The sequence below is a fragment of the Pituophis catenifer genome, unplaced genomic scaffold (genome assembly GCF_029215685.1).
Source record: "Pituophis catenifer annectens isolate HBS135680 unplaced genomic scaffold, rPitCat1.0.hap2 SCAF_2, whole genome shotgun sequence".
Taxonomy (NCBI): Eukaryota; Metazoa; Chordata; class Lepidosauria; order Squamata; family Colubridae; genus Pituophis; species Pituophis catenifer.
Window position 1 is genome coordinate 226,968,612 of NW_027256882.1, and position 26,733 is coordinate 226,995,344.

The following is a 26,733-nucleotide window of genomic DNA, read 5'->3' on the forward strand; positions in this document are numbered from 1 at the left end:
CGATCTGAAACTGCGCCCGCCGATGCCAGCCGCCCTGAGAGGCCCCGGAGTCACTCACGCCACTCGTGTGCTCTGTCCAGCCGCCAACTAGTAAATCTGCCAAAAGCGGAGGGCGCGCCTCGAGACGACGCACCTCCGCGGTAGCCGTTAACGACGCGGCTCCGAATGGCGGCAGGCCTGCACGCCAATTTTGCCCCTTCCGGCAAGTCCGCTCGGCAATGTAGAAGAGCGGGGAGCGCGCCCGAAGCGACGCTAACCCCGAGGCCGCTGCCGGCAGCAGGAAAGGGAGGCAGGGATGGCCGCAAGCCTGCGCGCCTGTCCCACTCCCGCGGCCAAAGTCCACGAGCCGGATCCGCCCCGAAGAGTCGGAATCCGGCGGCTGCGATCCCGCAGGCGAGGGCGGCCCTGCGGCACACCACACGCTTCCAGCAGCCCGTCAGAAGAAACAAGCAGGTCGCGAAGGAAAAGCTAATCAAAAATAAAGAAAAAAAATCTAAACGAGAGAAGAGGCAGGGAGAGAATAAGGGGAAATTTGGTAGAAATTAAGGCCAAATATCACAGCTCAGAAAATTCACTACAGTTCTTGTCAGTAACTGAGTGATAGACTGGAGGATCATGGGATTGGAGGCGTGCCTTAATAGGGAGAGTTTTACAGCTCTCACTCAGTTAATGTCAAGATCTGGAGTGAAGATCCCAGCCATGGACAGTGGGAGCAGCACTCTGGAAAAAGATAAATTTCTTGACATACAAAAAGAAGTTTACTAAGCTTATGCTCTGTTAGAACCCATAAATGACAACATCATATCTGCTAAAATTAGTTGATATTTAGTAAAGATCAATGTCACAAGTATATGTATCCACTACAGGAACAGTGGAGGGATATACTAAAGAATCATACTGCAAACTACAAGGCTAGATGCGATATCAAAAAAGTAGTATCACTAATGCAAAACTTGGAAGAATGGAGAAATCACAAGAGGATTTGAACTAGATAAACATAATTATATAGGAGAGTGTTTAGTAAAGTTTTGCGAAGAAAATGTTTTATTCATTGCCAATGTCTGTTTTAAGCAGCAAGAATACAAATTCCACATATGAACGCCGCTCAGTGGACAACATCAAAATAAAATAGATAACACTATGAGATGGAGGACAATTCAGTCAGCAGGTGCATAAGGAAACAAAACTTTAAAATAAAAATGAAAATTATTATTATTAAATTATTATCTGAAAAGTTTAGCAATGAATTTTTAAGATATGATTGTGAAAGGTGGACACTGACAAAGAGTAAAAGAAAAAGTCAGAGGTTTTTAAATGACAGATTCTATAGAATGGTTACTAAGAGTATCACAGAATGCAAGAGAAACTAATCAGTCCTAAACTAAAGACAGACCAATCCTTTGAGGCAATTTGTAGAAGATCTGGATTTGTGATACAAGTGAATACTGGACTACAACTTATTATATTCAGGAATTTTGGGAAGAGGAGGAGGAAAAGACAGAGGACAAGATTAAGGAAATTACTGGAATGCTTCTTATTGGAAAATATGAATAACAACTTTTATATAAAATGCCAAATTAAGTAACGGGTATACATACATCAACATCAAAACGAACTTCATATTTAAAAAACAAATCTGATACAAAATTAATTCAACTAAGAAACTGTTTTCTGATTATAACTTTACAAGTGGATTTACACAACATCCGAAGTTTTAATTTCTCCTAACTTAAGTACTATATTATAATATAATATATAATATATTATATTATAATCGTATGTATGTTTTCCCCCTTTTTAAATTTACCAAATTAAGTCTGATTCAAATAGTGATTTTTAAAATACTGATTTACACTATACAACACACACACATTCAGACACACATGTATTCTCAATTTTTTCTTGTTATTTTTACAGTCCTTGTGAGTCTTCCATTTATAATTTGCTTTTCTATATTTGTCTTACTTCTTTTTCTGATTATATTTATAATAATAACATTAATAATAGAAAATACTGGATTATCCTTGGTTAGTCCAGTACTCCAGAACTCCAGTTCTGAAGTTAAAACAAATTGCCAAGAATGGTACATATAGCTATCAGGAGTTATGCTCAATTCAGTGACACTATCCAATTAACCAAACTAGACAAATCTTGATTAGTTTATGTAAGTATGTGACTCACATTTAGCAGACAATAAACCAGGGGTGGGTTCTACTTACCTTTACTATTGGTTTGCAACGGGGCTGCGTGTGCGCGCTCGCTTTGCTCACACACGCACTCTTCTGTGCAAGTGCAGAAGCATTCTGATGACGTCGGGGTCAGTGGGCGGAGCCTCCTGCCAGTTTTACTACCGGTTCTATAGAACCGGTACGAACTGGGGGCAACCCACCACTGCAATAAACCCTTGGTTTAACAGACTAATGGAGGAAACAGTCACCTGGTATAGCTGAATGTCTTTAAAGTGAAGTTTTGAGCCAAACAAAACTCTCATACAACTCCCATCCCCCTCAAGCCCAAAAATTGAGTTGAAGCCAAGGAGCAATTTTAAACAGTAGACATTTGGTCACCTTTGGCAACTTCAAATGTGGTGGACTGGCATGCCAAAGACAAGCTTCAACAAAATGAGGATAACAGCCAGAACAATCACCTACTTTTAGGGACTGACCTGGTCCAAGTGTCAGAGGAACTTCAAGAGGACTGGGAGGTGGGCAGCATCTATTGAACCTTCAGCATCTAGCAGAATTTGTCAATTAAATCCAAATTGTGCTAAACTGAGGTGCATTAAATTGAGAGCTTGCAGGATTTTAATGCTTGGGACTGATAACTCTAGAAGACTGATCCCACTTGGAAACTTTCCAAATATACCTCTCAGGCCACTCTTTGGTGTTGAATTAACTGGCCTCTTAGCCTAAACCAGGGATGTTCAACCTTGGCAATTTAAAGACTTTTGGACTTCAACATCCAGAATTTCCCAGCCAGACATAAGTTGTTTTGATCCTATGACCACGGGGATGCTGCAATGGTTGTTAAGTTGTAAGTTACTTTTTTCACTGCTGTTGTAACTTTGAACGGTCACTAAACCACTGTTTGTAAGTTGAGGACTACCTGTAGTCAAATGTCAGCAAAGTAGAAATCAGGTCAGACCACTACAAAGCCCAAAATTAAAATGAGTCCAAGATCCTGAATTTGTACATGAACTATTTCCAAAGGCCAGGATAGGCTGTTTGCTGAAACAACAGACTGACAAATTAATAGTGCATTTAGGATCCTGCATCTGGGATATGAACAGGATAATCTCTACTTGCCTAAACACCATAACTGTTCAGTTTTCAAAATATTTATATTTAGTTTTCCACTCCTCAAATGTATAAACATTACTTCTCTTTTTAAGGAGAATAAAACCCCTCAAATTTTATGCTCAAGGTACCTTTGCTCCTATTTCTGTAAAATTCTTGTTGTTTATGCAAATGAAAACCATTTTTCCCCAAAAACATTGCTCTAAACCTGTGATGGCGAACCTATGGCACGCGTGCCACAGGTGGCACTCGGAGCCATATTTGTGGGCACGCGAGCATTGCCCTAGCTCAGCTCCAGCACGCATTCGCATGCTGGCCAGCTAATTTTCAGGCATTGCAGTCCCACTGGAAGTTGGGAAACGGGCTGTTTCCGGCCTCTGGAGGGCCTCTGGGGGAATGGGGAAGGCTGTTTTCGCTGTCCCCAGGCTCCAAGAAAGCCTCTGGAGCCTGAGGAGGGCGAAAAATGGGCCTACCGGGCACACTGGTAACCTTTTTGCTGTTGGGTGCCAAAAGCGGAGGGAAGGGAGGGGTCGTGTGTGCCTGCACAGGGGGCATTGAATTATGGGTGTGGGCACACACACGCATGACCTCCCTGCGCTCCCCCCATTTTTTGCATGTGACAGCAAAAAGGTTAGCCATCACTGCTCTAAACAATTGGATAAATGCATAAAGTGGAAATGCTAGCAAATATGTGGATTTGAAATGGAACAACTTATACAGTACTTTATCCAATGGTTTAAAAAAGATAAAGGTTAAACTTTTTATATATTTTTTCTATTATTTTCTACAGTATTCTATTTTAATATAATTCATTATTTTAAAGATATTAATGAATGTACAATCTAGTTACATATCAATTGCATCGCTTGGTATATCAAACAGCTGTTTCAAAGATTTGTTTAAGAAATATATGAAGTAATGGAGTAACCCTCAGTTTTATCTTCAATTTCTTTACTGTTATTAAATCAAACATCTGAAAAACCCACTCTGCTACTTTATATACTGTACTACTCTACCAAAGCAAACTTTCTAGATATACAAAAATGCATAATAACAAGCAAGAAGTGTGAAGCTAAATATAATTTCCTATGCTAGTTTTCTGTAATGAAAATAATTTTCCTAAATATGCATATTTATGTGTTTAAAGTTCCAAGAAAGATAGACCATCTAATAATATTACTAAATACCAAAACTGTAGATCATTTGCTCAGTGTCTGTGTTTGTAATCACTTGGCAGATGGTATCAGGAAGAGAACTGCATAAAACAAATTAATGTTGTTTCCTTTACCAGTTTCCACTTCAGTGACCTGGATGTCATTGCTTAAAAGCACCAGCTCAGCTGCTATTCAAAGGTTCTGTAATGCTTCTTACCGCCTGCCCATTCATTACCCTTGAAATGCTAATGCATTCTATGCTTGTGGGGCATCTCTCTGAAACGGCCTACAAAAAGCAATTAGTGAAAAGGTAAACAGAAACAAACAATATAAACAGACTATTTCAGTGAATAATGGAAGTATAAGGTCTCCCCTCTGCAAGAATACCAGTTGCAATTTTCTTAGGCAAGTCGGAGTACCTCTTATCTGCTCCAATCTAAGATATTACATATAATATAAATATAAATATATTAAATATTAAACACAGAGATAAGCTACATTTACATATCATTCAATAAAAAAGCTGAGAAGGAAACAGAAAGACCAGAACATACCCAGTAACTAACAGATAAGCAAGGATTCACACCAGACAAATAACCAAGCAGAAAACAAGAAATCAAGGAACTACCAAAGAGAAAATCACCCACCCACCAATTACAATATAAACAGGGAACAAACCACACAATCACTAGCACTAATGGTGTTACCTGCTTAGGTAATGAAGCTTCTGCAAACAATCAAGCTTAGGGAGGACTCCATATGAAAGAAGAGGCAAGAAGAAACATAGCGAGTAGCAGAATCTAGCCAAACTGAGCCAATTTCCTGAACCCCAGACAGAAATCCCCAATCCCCAGAAAAAAAAACTATGCTGGGCTAGACCTACTAATACTTGGAAAGGAAACCATTAGGAAATTCCAGGCTGTAGATTTTACTACTAATTAAAAAAAGCCATGAAGTAATTATGCCTCCGCTGTCTTTTGCTCGCCTTGCTTCCAATTTTAAAAAGTTGGATAGTAACACCTTTTATTCCTAGATAGTTAAGACCTAGTCCATGTTGTTATAACATGTATTGAATGCTTTTGTACATTCTGCTGCAAGACATCTATTTTATTAAAGCTAATTATTTTTTTCATCTTTTTCTAGTTTATTTCTTCTATTCTGCAGCTTCTACACAGCTTCTATTCTGAAAAGCTTCTATACAGAGAATAATAAAAGTCAGATATGCACTTAAGAAGCAAACTTAACAAAATATATTTGAATTACTATGATTCTGCCCATTTGCTTATGAGAATTGCTCAGATTAGAAAAACATTATTTTAAATTTAGGAGAAAAATGTCATACAATAAAACCATAGAAAACAAACTGAACAAAGTACAAGCAATTGCTAAGAAACAGTAAACAAATATTTTTCAGGATGATCAAAAACCCAGCAAAAATTCGCTAGACAGCTGCAAGACAATCATTCAAAAACTAAAATTTCACAAAATTATAACTAATTCTGGCAATTAATAAGAGAAATAATGATAATAGTTGGTGATCATAATATGAGCCATTTTGTTATGCTTTTTATGGCATATAGCATCTAAATCTCAAAATGTACTATGAAACCTAATGTCCCATTTCATTTAAAATTGGGAACAATAATTATAATTCAGAATCAGCAAAGTTTAAAAGCAACTTCAAATCCTGGATGAAGAACAGAGAAGGGGCTGCACTCATAGGGAAAAAACACATGCATTTGATAATCCAATCAAGGCAAAATATCTTTACTGTATCTTAAAATAATTCTGCAGAAGAGTTGAGGTTTCACTCCTCTTTAAGATAAATACTTTTTTGTCTTATCTAAAATACAAAATGTGTGTGCTATCAATAATTCAGACTGAAAAATTATATTGTGCGTACCCATGCATTCATACAAACATATATATATATATATATGTAAGAAAACTGATACTGTACCTTTACAGGGAGGATACATAAGATATGGGTGTGGCCTACTGATGACAGCTAACGAGCTAGAAATGGATCTATTTAGGTCTCCCACCTAGCAGTTAGAGCTTGCTAGGTGTTAGAAAGGAAAAAAGCCCAGAACCGAGTAGATGTGATTCTACTGAGCTGGAGCTACAAAAAAAACCTTGGCTACGTAGGGAAAACAGCTTCCCAAATTTTCATCTAGCGGATGTACTGGAAATTTTGTATTCTAGGCCAAAATTGCTGCTGAAGAATCTTGAGCACCCACAAAATAGGTCAGTTATATAAAAAAGCACCTATTTCCCAGAATGCTGCCATGCCTTTAATATTATTTGAAGACTATAGATGTTTTTGGAATAGATAATGATACTAGTGCTTTGTGTATTGGTGACTCAGAGGGATTCACATTGGGGATCCCAGACACCTGCCATTAAATGAAAGTATTTCTATCCATGCACTTCAAAGGAAAATGCCTTTTGAAATTATATTTTGCTATCCATAACAACAACATAAATCCATTTTTTCATCACCACTATAAAATCTGCTACATTTAATTGTAAATGATTAGATGCACTTCTTAATCCTGAGAAGTGTGAAATCTTCAGCTGCTGTAAGGATACAATGCACAATACATTTAAAAGAGCAGGGATATTTATTATTTTCCTGCAAATGCGTATCATAATATAGGGAAAAAAGAGTTCCAATTATTTATTAACTGAAATCTACAGCTGTTATGCAAAATAGTGGTTCAGGCACATTATAAGATGAAAAATAGAACAGGATGAGAAAATAATTGCCTACTCAAAGATTCTAAAGCTAAAGGTAACTAGCAAACCTGGACAAATATAGCATAACATTTCAATTCAAAGGCTAAGTGATTACCACAGGACTATCTTAGTCATGGAAGATAAAATTTAAATCATTGCAGATTATGCTTTTATTTACTATGGCCAAATTGTTAGAACTTAAAAAGCATTACTTATCCCTAATACATTTTACAATTCTACTTTATTCATCTACATAAGGAAATATTCCTTTCTTTTATGAATGGACAACTGAGAACAATAATGAACTTGTTCATTATAGCGAAGTTAAACATTCCATCAGGTCTTGTCTATCTTTCTAGTTACAACTCTGGGATATTAGGCCAGACAGCCACTAACAGAAGACTGGGTGGTTCAGAAATAAATATCTATGGCTATCCTGCCTAGTTGGAGACAATAGTCAATAAGTCTGAATGCTCAGGATTATGGGGAGGCCAACTTGCCCCAATGATGTAACTAATTCCAAATTTGCATGTCCACATTGGGTGGGAGAAGTCTGGAGGCCTAGTGTAAGATGAGAATACTCTAGATTTGCATTTTTTTAAAGAGGAAGATATATGTGGGATCCTTGGTACTCTATGAACTTGCTTGTTTTCTTGCAGATGTTTCATTACCCAATGTAGGACAAACAATCAGAAGGTTGGCAGAATGCATCCACAAACACCAACTAACAGTCAGAAGACATGATGAAAATTCTTTAATTTTACAACATATAGACAGACTTAACCATAGTTTCAATGGGGAAAATGTGACCATCATAGACCAAGCCAAGTCCAAAAAACACTAGGAAATTTCTAGAAGCTTGGCACTCTGACAAATTAGCCAACAAAAGACACATAGCCATTAACAATATATATGGGGTAGGCCAATGATGGTGAACCTTTTAAAGACCGAGTGCCCAAACTGCAACCCAAAACCCACTTATTTATCACAAAGTGCCAACACATCAATTTAACCTTAATAATGTAGGTTTTACTACCTAAAATAATGATAAACAATGCTGAGTTCAGCTAATTGCTCTAAGAAAAATGTGATAAATGCACTTTTATTCTCCTTCATTTTTTTCCTGCTTTTTTGAAATATTACGTTTAGCAACAATAAAAAAGAAAAACTTTTGTAATATCTAATAATTTCTCTCTTTCCCTCCCTTTCCCCCTCTCTCTTTCCCTCCCTCTCTCTCTTTCCCCCCTCTCTGCTTTCTCTCTCTCTTGCTTTCCCTTCCTCCCTCTCTCTCTCTCTCTCTGCCTCCCTCTGTTTCTCTCTCTCTCCCCCCCCGCTGGGGGGGGGGAAAGAACCCCTGAACTGGTGCTGGGTGGTAGGAATGACGTCCGAAAGCCGATGAGCCTAGGAGAAGTGTGCTCACGTTCAGCTGACTGGCAGGGAGGCGGGGCATCCCAACACCAGCAGCTCTGCAGGAAAAGAAACTGCTTTTTTTTATGCTGAGCCAAGCCGACCCAGGGTCGCATTGCGGCTCCGCGTCGTAATGGGTTTCAGAAGGGAGACGGGACCCTGTCTCCCTCATTGTGAAGCGTGAGAATGAAAAAGTTCACTCAATTAATTCCAACTTTGCGAGAAGTTGGAATTGATTGAGTGAAATGTGATGGAGAAACACGATTGGAGCGGGGCTGGGGTGACAGCATGCATGCCCACAGAGAGGGCTCTGCGTGCCATATTTGTGCCATAGGTTCGCCATCATGGGGCTAGGCAAAAGAGACAATCAACTAGCCAAAAAGGGAACAAAAAAACCCAAGCACCTCTCTAACAGCAATCAGCACCCAGATCTTCATAGATTAACTCCAAGATTAATATCAGACCAACAATCAAGTAAAAAATTCCCCAATCAAGAAATTGCGAAGAAGTCAACAGTAAACAGTCCAACCAAAGAATCTCTAAGACAACACCCACCAACACTGACAGGGCAAGACACTCGAATATTAACTGAAAGCAAACTCACCTCTTTACCAGGACGGTGGGGGATGTAATGAAACATCTGCAAGAAAACAAGCAAGCTCAAAGAGCACCAAGGATCCCTCATTTCAACCCTGAGCTACAAATATTCTCCTTTATTGGAAGATATATGTGTGGTCTAATTGTAGAATGGGTGTGTTGACTGATTTGACAGCGTGAGTTGATGGTGTAAAAGGTAAAGCCTAACTGAGTGGTTTTCCAATAGTGGACCTTGGTTGGGTATTGGTTATTTTATTCTTTTATTACTATTTTACTATTGTGGTTAATTGAAGCATGTACATTTCCAAGTTCATAGTTAAGAATGAGTCGCTCCTGGCAAGAGAATGGATGATGTGGTGGTATTGTCAGGTAAAGGAAGATATGGGGGATGACACTTATTAGGCTGTTCCAAGAAACCCCCAAACTTGTGGCAAATTCAACTTTCAATTGAGATGCTCTATCTTGTGGACGAGTTGGCCAAAGGACTTTGTCACTACCAATCAGCCAACCAGTCTTTGCTAGCCTGCCTCAGGTTCCTAATGGATTAACTTCTAGTGAGCCTTTCAGAATTTCCACATGCTTAGTAGTGGCCTTATTCAAGATGACAATGAGGGTGCTTACCACAAGGAAGTAGAGGGTTTGGTGTACTGATGTAACAAAAACAGCCTCGTTTTAAACATAGAAATAACTAAAGCGACCATTGTCGATTTCAGAAAAGGCAGGCACAGCCACACTTCTCTGTGTATTAATGATTCACCTGTGGTGATGGTTAGCAGCATCAGGTTTCTGGGTGTGTAGCTAACAAGTAGTCTAGCTTGGACGCTCAACAGTGAGACACTGGCGAAGCCGACACAGCAGCCCCTGCATTTTCTTTGTCGCATGAGAAAAGTACATCTTCCTTCCCCTTTTCTTCCCACTTTCTATAGCGGAGGATCGAGAACATCCTGTCATATTTCATTACTGTCTGGTTTGGAAGCATTACTGCTTCAGACAAGAAGGTGGTGCAGAGAGTGGTGAGGATGGCAGAAAAAATTATTAGTAGTTCATTTCCTTCTATCCAGCATATAGCATATAAGCAATGCTTGAGCAGGGTCCACAGGATTCTCTGGGACGCTACACATCCTCTTCATGACCTGTTTTCCTTGTTACCTTCTGGGAGGAGACATGGTGGTATCCGAAGCAGAACAATCCAGATTCAGTCACAGTTTTGAGATCCATATAGCATCAACCTTGTGAACTCGCAAGTTTTGTCTTTCCTATATATTCCAAATGGACTGTGATTAATATTTATATGTGTATATACGTACGTACGTACGTATGTATGTATATATGTATGTATGGTGTTTCCCCAAAAATAAGACCCGGTCTTATAGTTTTTTGGGCTTATTTTTGAGAAAACACAACTTCAGGGTGATCAGCCTGGCTGGATGCCCCGCCCCCTGGCACGTGCACAAGAGGTAGCAAGTGCACAGGGACCAATGGTATCCGGCAGCAGCTGCAGCCTGCTGGTCCCTTGATCAGCGCATTCTGGGGCTGCGCAGCCTGCAAGCAGCAGACGGAGGCAGAGGCGCGGGGGGGGAGGCAGGTGATCTGGACATGTAGTGCAGGCCATGGAAAAGCCGAGTCAGTGGGCTGGAATGGGTGGGTGTCCGTGATAGGCTTCTCACGCTTACACTGGCAGCAAATGGAGGCAGAGGCGCAGGGTGGAAGGCAGACGATCTGGATGCGCCGCACAGGCAAGTTGAGAATTATGAAGATGATCTTCCCGTGGCTGGCCGCTCACTCCAGCCCACCGACTCTCGGCTTTCCTGTGGCCCATGTGGAGCATCCGGATTGCCTGCCTTTCCTTGGTGCCTCTGCCTGCTGCCAGTGCCGCCATACGAAGACAAGCCTCCTGCAGCCAGTTGCTGCTCCGGCCCACCAACTCTTGGGTTTCCAGCGGCCTGTGTGATGCATCCAGATCATGTGCCTCTCCCCTGCCTCTGCCTGCTGCTTATATAGGTAATTAACTCACCTGCGCTGCATGTGTTGCGGCTGCTACCGGACACTATCGGGGTGCACACACTCACTGCCTCCTGTGCTGTCCACGCCCAACCCCTTCACTAGGGCTTATTTTCGGGGTAGGTCTTATTTTCAGGGAAACACGGTAGCATTTGTATATGTGTGTTATGTATGTGTATGGGTAGGTATATACTTTTGTTTGAGAGTAGGCAACAGAATTTCATTTTTAATATGGGCCAGTGTGCTCATAATAAAAAATGACAATAAAGGCTATCTTATCTAATTGATTTCCACATCTTGAGAACATATATCATCAACTCTGAGGGCTTATAAGTCTTTTGATATATGCAGTTCAAGAAATTGAAATAGTAGAAAATAAAATGTGTGCTTCTGACCTGAACTCTGTTTGTGTATCTGTGATAGACTACTCCCCGAACCTGCATGTTTTGTGTGCTCATGCCTTTCACCCACTTTGAACATTATATGTGTGCAACTATCCCTTTATATGACTGGGAATATGAGTGATGTAAAGTGATCTATCTACTATATGTTTTAGATGCCATGAGGGTGAACAAAATTGACATGAGTAGTTTAGTATCTCCATTGGTAGTTCAATTTTAGGCAAATTCTAATTGCTCTTCAACATTACCTGGCAGATGCACACCTCTTCTGTTTAGACCAGGGGCAGCGTCAACTTGTGGCATTGATTGTTCTGCTACATAGTTTTAGAGTTCAACATATAGAGTACATATGAACCACTTGGGGAAAAAAGCAGAGATTCTAGGGATGTTCTTTATCACTGTAGAGGAGCATAACAGAATCTTGAAAGCTTCTCAGAGTGTCTCTTTACCAAACAAAATCAAGGCAGGGTTATTTTGATTTTTTTCCCCTCATACTTTCCATTTTATCAGGACTGAACTATAAGATGTACTTTCTTTTATGGAATCCTGTATTAGTTACTGATAAATTTAAAATGCTAAAGCTCCCCCATGACTTGGCACCTGGGTATCTACAGAACTGCCTAATTCCATTATACTGGCTCGATTATTAAATACAGGTAGTCCTCGACTTACAACCATTCTTTTGGTGCCCGTTTGACATTACAACGGCACTGAAAAAAGTGACTTATGACCGTTTTTCACACTTATGACCGTTGCAGCATCTTCATAGTCATGTGATCAAAATTCAGATGCTTAGCAACTGACTCATATTTATGATGTTTGCAGTATCCCAAGATCATTTGATGATCATATTTTGCAACCATCTGACAAGCAAAGTCAATGGGGAAGCCAGATTCACTTAGCAACAGTGTTACTAACTTAACAACTGCAGTGATTCACTTAAACACACGGCAAGAAAGATCGTAAAACGGGGCAAAACTCACTTAACAACTGTCTTACTTAGCAATAGAAATTCGGACCTCAATTATGATCATAACTTGAGAACTACTTGCATTGAGGGAATAAAGGCTATTGGTTCCACACTTCCAGAAAAGAAGAACCGCCAAAGGCAGACAGCAAGGCTTCCCTATACAGTAGTGACATCTTTGCTTTGGAATGGCCTCCCATTGAAAAATTGGACTCCCCTCCTCCCTCCTGGTCTTTAGGAAGCTATTAAAAACAAAATTATTGTAAAAAGCATTTTCATGATTTGTTGACTTAATTTATTGCACCATTTTTATTGTTTCATTCTCTTTTACTTATTGTCATTTATGTTGGCATTATATGGAAATGTTTAAATTGTCATTTTGCTATATTCATTGTAAGCTGCCAAGAATTGATTGATTCTGGTGGGTATGAATCCAATAAGTAAATAAAGAATAAATAAAACAAACATGACTTGGCTCCAAGAAAAAGCAACACACAGGTCAAAGACATCTATAACAAATGTGCAAATTATTCGTAGTAGGATTTAAAATTGCTGATTTAAAAATTCCCAACCAAAATGTTACATTTCAACCTAGGTCCATCTCAGAAAGGTTTTTAAAAAAGCCAAACTAATTTAAAGCCAATTATTCAAAGGTGACAATATACCCTGTTTCCCTCAAATTAAGAGATCCCCTGATAATAAGCCCAATCGGGCTTTTGAGCGCATGGTAATAAAGCCAAGCGCTTATTTCAGGGTTCAAAAAAATTATAAGACAGGATCTTATTTTTGGGGAAACACGGTATTTTTCCACAGAGGAACTTATTATGGTCAGTGTTCACAAAGTAGAAGAGCTTCATTAAAGAAATGTAAGAAGCCTCTAGTCATCTACATGTCATAGATACTATTTTTCTATTCCTCTCAGTTATCCCATATGCAGAATCCTGAGCTAATTAAGTCCACCTTACTTCTTAAATAAGTGCTTATTTCTCTTATTGTTTGATTAACAAAGCTAGATACTAAAGTAATTTATTTTGGATGGGTTCCCTAGAACACTTCACCATATGTAAGGATTGTAAGTAACTAAATATATATTTTTCAAATGATTTTTGCCTATTATGGATGGTTATGCTTGTGGGTCTATACACCCACAATCTAGAGAGATCAGAATCAATAAACACTAAAACCTGCAATGCAGCAATATTACTGATAGAAAAAATGGGCAATATGATAGGCAATATGAGAAAAACGTGTCAGTTTCTCAAGGAAGCAGTATGTTTTTTAGAGTTGCCTCCTCCTGGCTATCTTTTCAGCTTATATTCAACCGGTCAATCTACGAATATGTTTCTTTCACTACTTCTCTAAAATGCTAGCTTCGCATTTGACAGAAGGCAAAACAACAGTCAAAAGACATTACTCTTAAATTAAGCCAAATCCATTAGGGCTAAATAAAAATGTAGCTTCAAGCTAGAATAGTACTATGCCTCTATGAATTACAGGATACATACTCTATGTAGTTCCACTATTCTTATTTAGCAGCCGTTTGAATTTCAGATCTTTTAATTCAAATTTTGCACCCTATGTACAGCTATTTTAGAGCCACCATAATAGTGATGTTAATGTTTTATCAATTTATATCTATAACAATGTATAGCAGCAAATAACTGGCAGCACTTTACTTGAGAAAATGGGAATGTTAGTGCATAACAAGACTTGAGTGTAAAAAAAGTACCATGGTGGGTACCACGGAAGTCACACCATAGTGGTTCTAGCTTTGATTTTCCAGCTTCCCTTTCTCCCCAGCTGGTACAGCAACTATTTTTTTCAGTAACCATGGTTTTCTTCTTGTTAATAAAATAAAGAGAGAGACATAGGCATAGACTAACACAGTGGTCCCCAACCTTTTTATCGCCGCGGCCCGCTGAGCGCGCGCAGGGGTGGGGGCACGGCCCAGGAGCTTTTGCGCACGGCCCATTGCGCACGGCCCAGGAGCCTTTGCGCTGCAGCGTTCATGTCCCCCGGCCGCTGCGCGGCCCGGTGCCAGGTACTCCACGGCCCGGCACCGGTCCGCGGACCGGGGGTTGGGGACCACTGGACTAACAGATCAGAGCCACTGTAGCTTATCTCTTTTCCAACTCTGAAAAGTGTGTGTGTGTTTGTGTTTGTAGCGGGACTATTAAAAACTCAAAAGCATTAGAGACTGTTGAAGGGGTAGATATGATTGCTTAACTGTGAACCACCTAGGTTCACATGATGAGAGATACTGATGCCATCATTGGACCAGATAAGCCCAACCTAGGCTACAGATTGCCATAAATATAATTTCATTCATTATCTCAATTCCACTGATATCCTAATGCAGCAACAATATGATTGTGTATCATGCAAATCAGATAAGGAATTTAAGCTGTTCACTGAGCAATTCATAACTGAAAGCTTGAATATGAAGTATGTGTCTTATTATCTTAGGAAGAAACTAATTCAACAAGTGATTCGTTTTTTCATATTTACTGGATACCTCAGAGTATGGTTAAAATATCTTGTTATTAACTTTATTATGTTAATGTGCAAAGGGACGCTTTCGCATATTATACAAACTTGTGCTTCTGTTGCCCTCAAACTTATTAAGCTCTGTATGGAGCAAAATAAACTCATATTCCATCCCTCCAAGACTGAACTACTGTACATCAATAGGGATCAAATTGCTGAGGGGAGGCATGGTCCCCTTAAGAGTTGATACAGGACTTGGGGATCTTCTTAGATTATTTTACTGTTTAAGCAAGAGTGAAGGACTGTTCCTGAGTTTTGGCTGACGCAACTGCTCAATTTTCGTATATCTCAGGATACTTTAATGATGATTATTGTAATGCGCTCCATATGGGGCAGCCTTTCAAGACAATCTGGAAACTGTAACTACAAGTAGCTTTTGATTTATGATCACACTTAGGACTGGAACTTCCATCGGATAGTAATGCAGCTGTTAGGTGAATTGTGCCTAATTCTACAACCTTTTTTGCCAAAGTTGGTAACAAACCACCACAGTGAATCATGCAGTTGTTAAGCAAATCTGGCTCCTCCCACTGACCTTACTTGTCAGGAAATTCATGGGAAGCCCACAAATGGTGATTAACTGACCTCGGGATGCTACAACTGTTGTAAATATATGCTAGTTGCCAAGTGTCCAAATTCTGATCACTTGACTTCAGGGATACTGTGATGGTTGCAAGTTCGAGTAAGTTACTTTTTTCACTGCTGTTGTAACTTCAAATAGTCATTAAACAAATGTAAATCGAGAACTACCTGTAGTTCAGAATGCAACAGTGAGATTGTTAGCTGGTTAATCCAGCCATTGCAGGGTAACGCTTCTTCTGAAGTCACTATAGTAACTATTAAACAGCTTCCAGACCAATTCTGAACTGCTGGTAGCTATCTCTAAAGTTCTGTATGGTGTTACACCAGCTTAAGCCACGCACTGCTTTGTCAGAACTAAATCTGCTCATTGGTGAAAATAACTTGGCAAGACCAGTTAAGAATTCTGTCCCCAGCTGAAGTGAGAATAATATGGACAGAATGACAGGACTTCTGTGATGGCCCCCACACTTTTACCATAGAGGTCCGTAAAGTGAACCTCATATTTTCTAGATCTTTAAGAGCAATTTTATTTCACATGCCTTCAACCTTAGTTAAGTTTAATTCACCTTGGGGAAGGGTTGGATTTATTATTTAATTTCTTACTAACAGACTTGCATACTAGTTGTTTTATGTTCTTACAATTTGATTTATTATTATTGCTGCTTTTAGCATTTTAATATGTTGTAAACTACTCAAGATCTTGTTTTGGATGGGCTGGCTATGAAAACTGTTAAATAAATGAATAAAATATTTTCTGGCTTTGGTTTGAAATATTTCGTTTTGTATTATATTATTAAAATCAATACAATTTATTAAAATGTCAACATACCTTTGAATTATATACCCCAAATTTGGAAGAATTATATGAATAATGAAGGACACTGTCCATAGGGAAGAGAGTAAAAAATACCACTTTAATATTGAAAAGAGCAGAACAAATTCTCTATCTTGGATTACTAATAGATATTTGCTTTCTATTTATCAGTTGGCTCTCTATTGACTTAATGGAAAGACAGATCAATATTATTTTGTGTAGACAGGGTTTAATTATGTATTTCAAAACTAAGTTAATGATTTCTCATTTGCAAAGCAATGGTCTTGTTACTTCTATTTTTTCTTTTTCCATATATTTAAGAAATAAAATTCATTTTTTTTAATTGTCTGGGTTTTTTTCTCAGCAAAATTACAAAATATTTAATGGTTATAAACATATATAGAAACACAGTAGGTGAAGCTCTCTCAAATATGGCATTTTCACAAAGACTTTAATTTGCTGGATTTCTGCTAGTCACTCAGCTAGTGAAGGCAAGCTCAAGCAATACAAAATAAGCTAATAAGCTTGCTAACTGCTTTCTCTTGCCTTCTTTAATTCTGTGACCTCTGGATTGGTCATAGCAGCTGGAGAATTATAGGATTTGCTCCAACATACCTGGAGAGCATCAACTGGTCTATTATGCTGGTCTATTAATTCACAAAATATCTAAATCCTGATATATGAAGGACAGATTGAATGAGAGAAGCATATGCAAATATACACAAACAAAATAAAATGGTAAATATTATTGTACTGCATTCATTTTCAGAACACCATTGGCTGGTAACTCTTTTAAAACAGTTGTGATAAAGAGTTTTAATACACTAATCACAAATCTAAAACATATCTTAAAATTAAAATACAACCAAGCCTTAAATAAGACTACAAACCTCAAATAAGGTCAGTCATAGAAAGAAAATGAAAGAAAATAATCCATAGGATCTAACTATACCTTTATCCTTATGCACACTTGCTCAAAAATAAGTCCTGTGTTTACCAGAACATATAGCAAGTAGATGTGATTAAGACTGCAGCTATCCAGCACAAGTCTATACATTTTTATTCAAAAATAAGTAGTGTTGTGTCCGATGGGCTTTAGTCCCAGGAAAGCATATGTAGTGTTTCAGCTCCATTTCCTATGTCGTGGAATGAAGAAGCAAGCACATCATACAAATCTGGATTGATATGTAAAAGATAAAATCGCACCACTAAAATACGTTTAGTACCTTTTTTCAATTTCTCAATCTCCGATAAATATGACAGTGTGGCATATATGCCTTTACAAGATGAGCAGCAAAAGGTACAAAGATTGAGGAAAAATGTCTCATTTTCATAGCAGTGCAGGAGAATATTAAGGTTCCATGAAAAAGATTGTATATAGTTGCCATTACAGGAGTTTATGAAATATATAAACAAAGATATGTCCAAAAGTGGATAAGCACATATATACTTGGATGCATATCTCAATAAAGAGGCGCATCCTTCAAGATTAGAGATTTATGCTACTTAACTGACTTACTCCTTTGTAGTTATTTATACCTAATTTGCAAGATCAGTAGAGGAAAGGGTTAAGATAAGCTTTTTGTTAATTCTTTGCAATAGGTTGAAGCTCATAAGGCACTTTAAAAATTTTAACTTTCACTTGGAGAAAAGCGTGCTAAATTCATCTTCTCAATAAGCCTTGGAGAAAAATGAGAAAGCAGTAAACGAAGCTTCTAGTCACTTCCCAGGTACTTAATTTATCACCTCAGCAGTAAAATAAATGGTCCAATACTCAGTCACAGCCACCTCCACAAGAAATAGGTTAAAATATATACAGAACAATATCAGCATTAACACTGAACAAAAAAAGCAGTACGGGGCTGCACCATGATATGTTCAGATGCCGTTTTTTTTTTTTTTTAAGAAAGAGGGTAAGGCCAAGGCACTTTCTGTCCCCTGAAGGGGCAAATGTCAGCAGGTACACTCTCTGCAAGTCAGCATGTCGATAGTGATAAATACGACCAAGAACCCAAGCAGATGGCAAGAGGAGGTGGAGGAAGAGGAGAAGAGGAGGAAGAGGAAGAAGGAGATATAGAAGGAGAACCAGCAGCGCCCCCTTCAGAAAAAAAAAATACCCCTCAGGACCTCCTCCCCATTTGCCATGTGTAAATAGCACCCTGTTGCGATTTGCCACTCCCCACCTCTCTCTCCCTACACGTAGAAATCCAAGCAACCGCGGGCACCTTCCGCCCACCGAGCGAGCGAGCTTCGTGCCTCGACCACCTTTCCGAATAAACACGCGCGTCATTCACCGCCTCGGTTTTCCACCGCAGGCAGGCGAAGTCGCCCCTCGCCTCGCCTCGCCTCGCCATCCCCAAGGCAGCTTTATTCCTGCCTTCCGTCACCCCGAAGCCTCACAACGTCACCTCACCGCCACCGCCTCCCTCACAAGTTCCAAGCGCTCGCCCGGGACTGCCCGACTGTTGAATCCGGCGGCCGCCCCGTCCTTATCGCCCCCCTTTTTTTTTCTCCTCTTGTCGCATCAAGTTGGGGAAGGAGGGGAAAGAGCGAGCCTGTGGCTCCACGGGGGAAGAGGACGGGAGGAAACCGGCGGGGAGGGGAGGATTCTGTGAAAAGCGATTCTACCCCCGTTCACACAGGTTAGATGACACGCAATGTGGCGCGTACACCTCCTCCGCCCAGCCAGGGCCTCTCGCTCCATAAGTCGCGGCGGATCCGGGCGAGCTTTTCCGCCCCTCGCGCTCGGCCGCCGGCTTCAGCAAACCTTGCGGGGTGATTTTTCTGCCTCGGTTGCAAGGAACTCCGGGCATCCCGCCCCATCCCCCCACGCAGACGGCAGCCGCCGCCTTTTCCCTACCTTCCTCTCCGCGCCTTTGCGCCAAAGCCACGCGCGACGCACAGCAGCCGCAGCGGGTCTGGCTGGGATGCGGATGGCGGGAGCGGTGGTGGCAGCGGCGGCAGCAGCAGCAGCAGCAGCGCAGTGGCAGGCAGGAAACCTGGGAAGCCGCTTTCCCTTCAGCCGCTAGTCCGGCCTCCCGCTCCACCATCTTCCTCCGCCTCTTCTCGCTCCTCCTCGGCTCAGTCCAGCAGCCATCCGCGACAGCGCCTCTTTCTGCCCCCGCCTCCCGCGCCTCCTTCAGCCCGCCTCCGAAGCTCCCCCGTGACTCCGGTGTGGCGACCAGGCCCGCAGCTCAGCCGGCGGACGCTTCGCTTAGAGCGGCGCCACGGAAACGGAGGAGCGGCCTGAGGGTTTTTTTCCCTCAGGCGGCGGAGGTGGCTTTTTTTATCCACGGGAGGGAGAGAAGGAAGGCAAATCTCCGACCCGCGGATCTCTCTTCGGGGGTTGAAAAAAGAAGCGGTTCTCTTATTGTTGCTTCGGTTGCTGGGTTGCAAGCCTGTATAGGTCTGAAGTAACGAATTTCTCTGAAGGATGTGCAGAGGCCGCTTCCCTATCTCTGAGTATACATTAAGGTTACAGCAGTGGTGGGATTCAAATAATTTAACAACCGGTTCTCTGCCCTAATGATTTCTTCCAACAACCAGTTCACCAAACTGCTCAGAAAGTTAACAACCGGTTCTCCCGAAGTGGTGCGAACTGGCTGAATCCCACCACTGAGTTACAGGTTTACAGGTAGTTTTCGATTTATAACCATTTGTTTAATGACCGAAGTTACAAGGCACTGAAAAAAATGATTTATGCAAGGGCTTTCTGCGCTGAGAGTGAAATGTTACCTCTATGAGCCAGTTGCCGAGCATCTGAATGTTGAATGACCATAAATGATTTTTCACACAACCATTGCAGCATCCCCATGATCACATCAACATTCAGATGCTTGGCAACTGGTTCATACAGGTAATCCTCAAGTTACGACAGTTCACTTAGTGATTGGTCGAAGTTACGCGATAAGAGCCCCTAGTGTTTGTGACCAAGTTCCGAAATTACAAATGTTGCAGCACTACGGCAGGCGAACGACCGCAGAGGCACTGTAACATTCACCCTATTTTCACCCCCATCTCCCTACAACTGCTTCCCCCTCCCATCCTGCCATGCCGAACTCACCTTGCAAAGATCTGTCTCCTCTCTGCCGTAGTTTCTTTGCCTTTGAGGGAGAGGAGAGCAGGATGATTTCCTTTCCAGCCTACTGGTCGGCTTGCAAGTGCTTTTCGTGCCGAACGTGAAATGTTCTGGGGGGAGGGAGGGTGTGATCTCATGTGATTTCAGGCACCCATTCTCTGCAAAAGCGAATGGGTGCCTGAAGTTGCGCGAGATCACAGCCCTCAGAACATTTCACTCTCGGTGCGAAAAGTACTTGCAAGCCGACCAGCAGGCAGGAAGCGAAATCGTGTTGCTTCCAATTTACCGGTCAGCTTTGGAAATGTTTTTCACACTGAGAGTAAAAGGCTCTGGAGGCTGTGATCCCACATGACTTCAGGCACCCATCCTCTTTTGCAGAGAATGGGTGCCTGAAGTCGCACAAGATCATGGCCCCCCAGAACATTTCACTCCCAGTGCGAAAAAGCGTTTGCAAGGCAACCGGTAGACTAGTCCTACTCTCCTCTCCCTCAAAGGCAAAGAAACCGCAGAAGAGAGGAGACAAAACTTTGCAAGGTAAGTGAGTCCGTCGTGGCAGGATGGGAGGAGGGAAGCATGAAGTATCTCAGTGTTCCATCACTAGGCCCCCCATGGTCTTCCCCATCCTGAGATACCATGTGCACTTAATGATCCACACATTCAATTAGCAAATGCATGGCAAAAGCAGGGAGTGATCATGTTCCAGTTATGTGATTCACTTCTACGAATCCTCGAATTACGAATGTAATCAGCAGGCTCCATTACATTCGTAACTCGAGGATTACCTGTATTTATATCGGTTGTAGTGTCCCACGGTCATGTGGTAGTCTTTTGTGACCTGACAAGCAATGTCAATGGGGAAGGCAGATTCATTTAACCATGTTACTAAATCAACTGCAGTAATTCACTTAACTGTGGCAAGAAAAATTGTAAAATGAGGCAAAACTCACTTAGCAATTGTCTCGCTTAGCAACAGAAATTTTGGACTCAAGCGTGGTTGTAATTCAAGGACTACCTGGTATTGTATTGTGCTGTTGTAGCTCTAGTGCAAAATAAGCTTTTACACTGGTATTGTTGTGGCTCCGACCCCCGAGCCCATTTTATCGGAGGAAGAAGGCTCCAAACATGAAGGAGAGGAGCCGGCCAGGCCTCCCTCTCCAGCCCCTCCTCTCTGGCTATGCCTCAGGTGTCTGCCGAGGGAGAGGAGATTGGCCAGGAGCCAGGTGTCTCCGATGACAGCGATGACGGTGATACGTCGTTCCTGGATCCACGCCAACGAAGGCGAGATAAACGTTTGCAGCAGATGAGGAGGCGTGCCAGGGATTAAGCTGAGTCACTGGACCACACCCCACAGGCTATATAAGAGAGTGTGGTGGCCATTTAGACTCTGTGACGGACAAAGCTAACTTCTGGCTAGTCACTTTGTACAATGCCTGAATCTGCTGAAGGTTTCTTTTTGAGCTGGACTGTTTTTGAAAACTGTGTGTATTTGTTGGTGATTATCTGGTGGAGGAAAACTCCCTCTTGAAGTAAAGCACTTGGCAGACGGTTATCGTATTGCTGCCAAGTTCCTGATAACGAACCTTGTGTGTGCCAAGTAATTCTTTAACCCCTGGTTGGCTGTTTGTGTGTGTGGGGGGACGGGGACAGAACAGGTATTTCCTGTGAATGAGCTTGACTTTTTTGCTGCTTTTCTCAATGGAAGTTTATTTAGGTTATAAAACTGCTTTTATTTGCAAATTTGCAGTTCTATATATTATGCATTTTTATTCCACCTTTATTACTGTGTTTTCTCTTAGAAAAGATGGCAAACATGCATAGTAGTCTTCTTTCTATTTCCCCCAAACACAGCAACCCTCTGAAGTGGATTCCGTTGAGAGAATGACTGGTTCAAGGTAATCCAGTTGCCTTCTATGCCAAAGCAGGATTAGAACTCACAATCTCCTGGTTTCCAGCCTGCTATTTTAACCACTAAACCAAACTGACTATTGAATATTGCTATCCTGATATCCTTACAATACTTGGAGCACATTCTAAAGGGTAAGTTACTCTAAGCCTCACTGGAAGAAAGATCTGATATAAATCAGCAAAGACTTGTATCTAATTCAATAAGTTAATAGAAGAGAAAATAATGAAAAGTATTTTTACACTAAAACAAAGGGCTCAGGTGTTTATTTAACTTGGACATCAGGCCTATACAATATTCTGATTTTCTTCTCCCTTAATCTCTTTCCATTCAGTAAGGAAAGATGGTCTTAGATGTGCATTTTGTTACCAAATGGATCTTTTGAAGAAAATCAGGGTGTGCAGTAAAACTGGTATCATAAGCTAGAAATCTTCACAATTTGCAATATTTAGAGCCCCTAAAACAATAAACTTTATATGTGCAATAAATAACCCCTCTCAAATAAAGCAAATAGTTATAGTTGGGCAGGAAATAAAAATATCACTCTTAAAAAATAAATGTTAATTGATAGATCAAAATAAAATCACAAAACAATTTAATTTAAAAGTGTTTCACAGTAGTACAACCATATATTGGAAATAAACCAAAACAAATTCAATAAATTTTATTTATTTTTCACATTTCTGAACTGCCCATCTCTCTCAAAGAGGAAAATTTACCGTCATTTTCTAAAGGGAAAGGATGAATTTGCAAAATTCTTAAAGACTGGATTTCATTTCCACTCTTCAAAGTCGGTAGACAAAATAAAATAGAAGGCTTTTCCTTGTTTAAACCAGCTTCTCTTAAATTGCTTTGGATTTTCTGTAGCTTGGAAAATACTGACTGTAAGTTGTTTTTGGCAGTCTTTCCTAATAAAGCCACAGTAAGATAACAAACATATTTTTTCTACAATATTCCTGTCTGGTGCTTACTATTTGTAAATCTTTCTCTCACCTCCCCCCCCCCCCCAATCTCTCCCTCTCTCCCCCATCTTGTAGCTTGTTCCTTTTCCTTTTCTATCCTGGAAACAGCAAGAGGGCAGATATTCAGAGCTTTGCACAGAAGCCTTATGCCCTCTAGGCATGTTTAATCCTCCATTGACAGGCATAGTATGTGTTGCTGGCAGTGTTTTTTAAAAAAAACAAAAAAACAGGTTTCATAGAGTGCTCAGGAACCCTTGAAAACCAGCTGGGTGGCTTTGGGCCAGCCATTTTCTCTCAACCCAACAAACCTAACAAGTTTGTTGTTGTGGGAAAAATAGGAGAAGGAAAGATGTTTAGGTATGTTTGCTGCCTTCAGTTACAGTTAATCCTCAATTTACAACAGTTCATTTAGTGACCATTCAAAGTTACAGCAGCACTGACAAAAGTGACTTATGACTGTTTTTCTCACAACCATTGCAGCATCCCCATGGTCACGTGATCAACATTCAGATGCTTGGCAACTGTCTCCTATTTATGACAGCTGCTGTGTCCCTAGGTCATGTGGATACCTTTTTTGATTTGGCAAGCAAAGTCAATAGGGAAGCCAGGTTCACTTAACAACCATGTTACTAACTTAACAACTATGGCAAGAAAAGTTGTAAAATGAGGCAAAATTCACTTAACAAATGTTTCATTTAGCAAGAGAAATTTTGGGCTCTGTTGCGGTTGTAAGTTGAAAACTACTTGTACTTATAAAAACAACAATTACCTTTGCCAAGACAGGCAGCATACAAATTTAGTAATAAAACATATAAATAAATAAGTTGATTGAGTGAATAAGGCAAATAATAAACAGTCAATAATACAAGACTTGGTTTCTTGTCCTTCGACAATTATAGCAGGGAAATGTATAAGGCAAAGAACTGCCTTTATCCTTTTTTGCTTATTATTTATGGAAGCCACAGAAGATGCTGAGACCCCAGTGTGGCCTAGAAAAGGTAAGGAGGTACCTGTTTGGTACCTCTTTCTCTACCTTCACTTAGCAATGCATACAGAAGATTGAAGGAGCAGCTACTTCACGTCATTTATTCCCTTGCAATCTCTCTTTGGGCAGCAATAGTAATGAGGATTGCACCTAGTGCATAAAATATTTCCTGCTGTGCTGCTCAGAGAGGGTAAGAAGAGGAAGCAGCACATAGCAACCCTCAATTCTGTCTCTCTGGAAAGCAGCAGGAAGGCTGGGTTCAGCAGCAGTGGTGTTGCTAGGATTTCTCAGCATATGGTCAGGATGCAGCAGCATGGAAGCCTTAAATTCAGGTACCATGTGGTTTGCCTTTAGAATTTCTTTGTTAAAAAGTATGTTCTGTGGGGAATTAGATAGTAGGAAGTCAAATGACACAAAGAGGGAATCAGTGAGGAGAAATAGAAATGGAGAGATGGGGAAAAGATCAATATGCAGAGCATACAATATTTTGACCCAAAGTCCCTCTGACCAGGAAAATGCCACTGCTTAACTGGAAAAAAGAAATATGAGGACATGCAGCTCTTTTGATTTACTTACTTACTGTACTAGGTTTATTCATTAAAGTGATTGTATTACTTATTTTATGTATTATCTGAATATGTCTTGAGCCCATTAGGGTTGAGGTACTGGATAAATTATACAAATAAATGCATAAAATTATCACTGAAGTCTATTAATTCTTCAGGCCCTTATAATATTTAAGTGTGCGGGAAGCCCCCCCCCCGAATAAATATATTCTACCGGATATTAAAAGGCAGTATATTTCCCCTAAAGGAGAAGAGGAGAAAAATCTTAACAAAAGCAGAAAGTAGCCCCAGTCTTCCTGCCATAGGAAAACAGCTTCAAGCAAAAGCTTGAAGAGGCTAGTCTTTAGAAATGGATATTTTGTATCCATCCATCAAATATGCAACAAAATAGGCAAGGAGCCCAAATTGACAAGATTAGCTCAAACAAAACATCCCTAGGATTTGCATTTCCTCTCTTGCCTATACAGCCAGCCATGACCCCTACATGACCCTATAGGAATCTGGCAATAGCCATTAAATTAAAGAACATATTCTTACATAACAATAGGCATCTCAAAGCCCCAAAGAATTTATAAAACCCCACTTACTCTCTACTTCATTTTGTCAGCCACCCCAGAAACATGCTGCTGTCACTGAAATTTCTGACTACCAAATAAACAGAGACCTTTCCTGCAGCCTACCTCCATTTTATTTCAGCATCTTTTTCCCGACTTGGAACCAGACCTGATTTTTCTGTCAACAAGCATTTCAGTTATTTACAAGTTGGCTTTATCATTTTCAGAACTAGATGATTTTCATAGGAACATACAGCCATTAAAATGTATTTACAGGTAGTCTTCAGTTAATAATCATTTGTTCAGCAACCATTAAGAGTTGTAACTGCTGAATATTGTAAGGAGACTTACAGCCAGGCCTCAAAATTGCAGCTGTTCCAGTATTCCCGCAATCAAAACATCACAATTTGGGCTCTTAGCAAATGGCTCACAATTACAATGGTCACAGCGTCCGGTAATATGATTGCCATTTGCAACTCTCACTGCTTGCTTCTAATAAGCAAAGTCAATGGGGAAGACAGCAGAAGGTCTCAAATGATGATCATGTGACATCATGCCAAATAACTGCAATTGGAACTGCCATTAAAAATCAGGGTTGGGGTCACATAATATCTCATTTTATAACCATGTTGCTTAGCAACAGAAATCCTGAAAGGTCATTAAATGGGAGCTATCTGTATAGTATGAGTCCAGGTTCACAAATCAGTGCTTCTCGTTTCCAAGCTACACATTATTTGAAGTTTCTTCGAGCTTGTCGACAAATGATCTGCCTTACTGTTTCAATTACTGAGTTAAGAAAAACCCATTCATATCCCTCCTCCCCACAAAAAAAATGTGTGTGTGTGTTTTTCTTCTAGCCAGGTTTTCCCTACGTAGCCAAGGTTTTTTTGTAGCTCCAGCTCAGCTTTTTTTGGAGCTACAAAAAAACCTTGGCTACGTAGGGAAAACCTGGCTAGAAGAAAAACACACATAAACCCTACGAAGAAGTAAGAAAATTGATATATTTATATATATATATATATATATATATATATATATATATATATATATATATATATATATAATTATAATATAGTATAAAAATACTATAACACTTATCCCAGCTCCGGTTTCTTGTCCCAGCTTCTGCCAACCTAGCAGTTCGAAAGCATGTAAAAAATGCAAGTAGAAAAATGGGGAC

General features: G+C 40.3%; 1 protein-coding gene across 2 annotated transcripts in view; it reads right to left on the reverse strand.

The window, feature by feature from the left end:
- APBA1 (amyloid beta precursor protein binding family A member 1) overlaps positions 1–19,541 on the reverse strand; it is a 91,302-nt gene extending 71,761 nt beyond the window's left edge. For both annotated transcript variants that reach the window (XM_070935595.1, XM_070935594.1), the window contains exon 1: positions 19,366–19,541. The gene's annotated coding sequence lies outside the window, so the exon portion shown is untranslated. The remainder of the gene's footprint in view (positions 1–19,365) is intronic.
- Between the last annotated feature and the right edge of the window lie 7,192 nt (positions 19,542–26,733).